We start from the raw sequence: 4,500 nt of genomic DNA, 5'->3' as shown, positions 1-4,500 counted from the left end.
TTCCTGCAAGTTTCAGGCAGCAGAGTCCTGGATGAACGTTATTCTCAAAAAGCTACTGCTACTTTGTGGTCATTCTCTTATTGATTTTAATTTATTCCCTGGATGTTTCATTAAGAGGCTGCAAGTTCTGAAAATATTAATAGAGGTTTAAAGAAGACTAGTTTCCTTCCACTGGTCTCTCATGTCTCAGCCATTCAATCTTTTCACCTAACTCGATACATAGCTGTAAATGTACTTTGCAGGCATGTTGCTTTTCCAATTTTTTTTTTCTAGTGAGACAGCATGTCACAGAACCAAACACACACAAATAAAAAGGACAGCTCCTCATCTATAGTAAGTCAGCAAAACTTAAGGTGGCAGATTTCCAACATCTAGTAATTTTTTATACACCAAAACACCACTTGTGATGCAAGAAGGCAGGACTGGTACTATTCCCTGTTTCACCTCTGTCTTATTATTTTCCCTCTCTACCAGATTTTAGGGCTAAGCTGTAGTATACAATGGTACCATTTGGGATAAGAAATCACCCAAAGCCATGCTCTTCCTTTGACTTTTATCCTGGAAAGTGAATGAATATGCAAAGAGTTCCAGTTTGGTACTCAGCACCTTACCACAGCCAGCCCAGAGCAAGCCCAGTCTCTGGTGCCAGCAAAGCAGCAGCAGTTCTGTCCAATTCCCAGCCCAGAGCTCTCAGCTGTGATATGAGCAGACCCATCTCTCATATCCCAGTCCATTCTGGGAACAGTGCTGGATTTGGGGACAGGGACTGGGGTAAAGGGGACATCTTCCTTCATTTTGAGGTATTTCTAGTGCATTAGTAGATGTGCAAGAACATCTATCAAGAACAGATCCAGTTCCATAGGACTGGATCCATAGAACATAAATTATGGAGAAAATCAAGCTGCACAGTGATTTATTATTCAGCCCATTAAAAAGAAGTCACATCATGTTCATAGTTTGAATTTATCTCACTTCAGTGTCCAATAATTTGTTTTGTCTTCTAAATTTAAAAAGTTTCCACTTCAGACTCCTTTCTTCTTACGTAATTTTATATAGCAAAACCTCTCTTGTTCCCAAGTCAGACTGAGTTTAAATCCCTTGTGATAAGCAGAATACTTCAGACTTTGACTAATTTCTACAGCTCTTTCCTGAACCCTTTCAGGTATGATAACCTCCTTTTAAAGGTGCAAATATAAACTTTGTATACAGTGTTTCATTAATTAGTAGTAGCTGGCAATGTTCTGGATCAATAGTTTCCCTTTGGAGAACACTAATTTGCTGAAACCAAACAACTGTAGTAATGCATCTGGTGTGTCAGATCTTTCAAAAAAATCTGATTTTCCCTATGAGGTTGTTTGCTGGCTGCTGCAGAATCAGAACCTACAGGCTCCTGATACCACCACCTCAAACATTCATAATTTTTTAGTGGCAAAATGAATTGTAGCCTCAAATTCAGTCAAAACTTTCTTCTCCGTGATAACAAATGAGACAGCTCAGTCTTATTTCCTGGAAGGAAATGAGGGTTTTCATTTTTTCAGGCTACTAGTTTTCAGCAGGACCTAAGTGCCAGAAGTTTTTTGGGATGCGTACCTTGGTTTATTTACGTCCATAATCAGATTTGCTATCTCTCCTGCACTGGTTATGGGTCATTACTGAAAGATGCTTGATTCTTTTCTAGCATCCATTCCTTTTAAAACTGCACATACAATATCTTATGCATCCCCATTTCTCTGAAGACAAACTGGATCAATGGAGATGAGAAGTTTGTTCAGTACAATACCTTTAACTGATCTTTATCTAATCAGGGGTTACACTTACCTCAGACTTCAACAGAAGATCATTTTTAATTTCCCCCTTTTAAGTAAGGAATGCATCAACCCTTTGCATGGTAAAACTGATATACTCAGTACTTCACCAGCCAGTAAGTCTTCCTGATGATTCTGATGACAAAAAGCAGGGTTCCACAGAAATTTATCATGATAACATCTGTTCCAAAGCAGAGCATTCCTCCTCCTCCCTTGCATGACTGCATCATGAGCCACCAGAATAAACCCATGCTACAAGCCGAGTTACATAAAAAAACATTAGAACCAAGCAAGCTCTGCTTCAGATTGCTTTAAACTGCCATTGAACCATATTTTCAGGCTTTCATTAAACCAGATTTTTTTGCTGCAACAGTATCTCTGCTTTACTGGCTTCACCTTTTCCCCGTCTGATGACATGCTCATACTTTATCTCAGCACTGCCCACTCAGTTATACCAGTATCTGTGCAGCTGGGCAGACAATCAGAGAACTGGCCAGGTTAAGAATAACTCAGGAGAAAGGTTTTCACTGATCATCATCTGATACACTCCACTCCAGCTGCAGAAATTGCGTCAATTTCCTACAAAAGTAGGAAGAGAAGGAAAAGTGTCAAGAATAAATAACCTGAAGAAGAAAAGTGGATTGTGACACCACTGAATGAAGTGCTGTCAGCCTACAGCCTCTGCTAGAACAACTTTGTGTGACACTCCTCCAGCCACTGAAATCTGTGTTTTATTTATTCCTTCAATCAATATATATTACTAATTTAAATTACTCTTTTTGACATGTATACTAACAAAGATATTTTGTATAGGTTTTTCATATGAAACCAGCTTTGTGCTGGTTTCGGCTGGATTAGAATTTATTGTCTTCACAGTGGCTGGTGTGGGGCTGTGTGTGGATTTGTGCTGAACACAGGGCTGATAATATAGAGGTTTTTTTGTTATTGTTGAGCAGGGCTTACCCAGAGCCAAGGCCTTCTCTGCTTTTTGCTCTGCCACACCGGTGAGGAAGCTGGGGGTGCCTGGGAGGGTGGGAGGAGACACAGCTGGGACAGGTGACCCAAACTGACCAAAGGGATATTTCACACCATGTGACATCAGTGTATGAAGTGGAAGGAAGAAAAGGAAGGGGAACATCTTTGTTTTTTCAAGTCATGTGGTGTGGTCCTGTTCTCCTGGAGGTCACTGAACACCTGCCTGCTCATGGGAAGCAGTGACATAATTCCTTGTTTTGCTTTGCTTGTGTGTATGGCTTTTACTTTCCTTATTAAACTGTCTTTATCTCAACTCTTGCCTTTTCCAGCTTTTCCCTTCCAATTTTCTCCCTGATGCTGCTGGTAGGGGAGTGAGTGAGTGGCTGGATGGGGCTTGGCTGCTGACTGGGGTTAAACCACAACAAGGTTTAAATGGCTCCGGGTCAAAATGTCACTGGATATTTGAAGGAAAATTCTCTCTGGCTATATTATGTCATTTCTTCTGCCAAAAAGACTGTAAGTAACAAAACCCCCTCATTCTCAGTTGCCTCAATATCTGTCTAAACACCTAGCAAGAACAGAAAAGCTAGATTTGTCCATGGAAATCTTGTGGTACCTAGCGTTGCAAGGAAAAAAGTTTGAGTTGAAATCTGTAAATCCCCTGAAACATTAATTCTTTTAGATGTTCAACTGTTCCTATCTTTCCCTTGCTTCCATCCTTCTCAGCTTGAAAGAGTTTTCTGGTAGAAAAAAAGGGCATTAAAAGAATCCTAAAGGAAGACTTATGTGCTTCTCTTCAGCGCATACTTTCCTGGCATTACCCATTCAATTTCACTCCACTCCCACATGTTCCAGTTCACTATTCTCTTTCAGTGCTTTTCAGCAGAGATGTCTTACACTGGACTGAAGCTACCTTCAATTGCTGGAGGTGAAGTCTAGAATTGCAGCTCCATCCACAAATTATTTGTGTGTGTGGGACCATTCACTAGCCCTGTGGCCATCTGACACAGAACAGCCCATGTTCCTGTCAAACACTATTTCAAGGTGTGTAAAGATGTCTTGACTAGCTATTGATGGTTCCTGACCCAGGCTAACTTATGAACAGATGGTTCATGGCAAATATTTGAGAGCATAAAGGTTGATCTGGGCCAAAAGCTTGCTAGGGAATGTTCTGGCAATAGAACTGTACATACATTTAAGTTGTGGATCTGGGAACAGACCTCAGGCATGTCTGTATAATTAAATTAAACAGTGACAAGGAAATGTGATAACATCAAGGAAAAGAGTGGAGGAATAGAATAGACTACTGTTAATGTTCCTGTTTACTTCTTTTGAACTTTGGCTGGAAATTAACTGTTACACTTAGGAAAAATTGAACTCGGGACAAACCTGAGTTTGGGCTGTAGTGCACTCGATCTTTGTCACACCTTATCTGTCCAAATTTCATGTGCCTGGACAAAGACCTGCAAGAATTATGAGGAGAGGCCAAGAGAATTTGGTTTGTTCAGCCTTGAGAAGGTAAAGGGAGCTCTTAACCACCAATAAATATTGAATAAATAAATAATATATTTATATTTATATTTATATTTATATTTATATTTATATTTATATTTATATTTATATTTATTTCTTATTATAATAATAAATAAATATTGAAGGATATAGAAAGGACAGAGGCAAAACCATTTTGAAGTACCCAGTGATAGGAAAAGACACAAAA

The sequence above is a fragment of the Cyanistes caeruleus genome, chromosome 5, assembly GCF_971803275.1.
Source record: "Cyanistes caeruleus chromosome 5, bCyaCae1.hap1.1, whole genome shotgun sequence".
In the NCBI taxonomy this organism is placed as follows: domain Eukaryota; kingdom Metazoa; phylum Chordata; class Aves; order Passeriformes; family Paridae; genus Cyanistes; species Cyanistes caeruleus.
The sequence above is the reverse complement of the archived record's forward strand: the minus strand, read 5'-3'. Positions refer to the sequence as shown.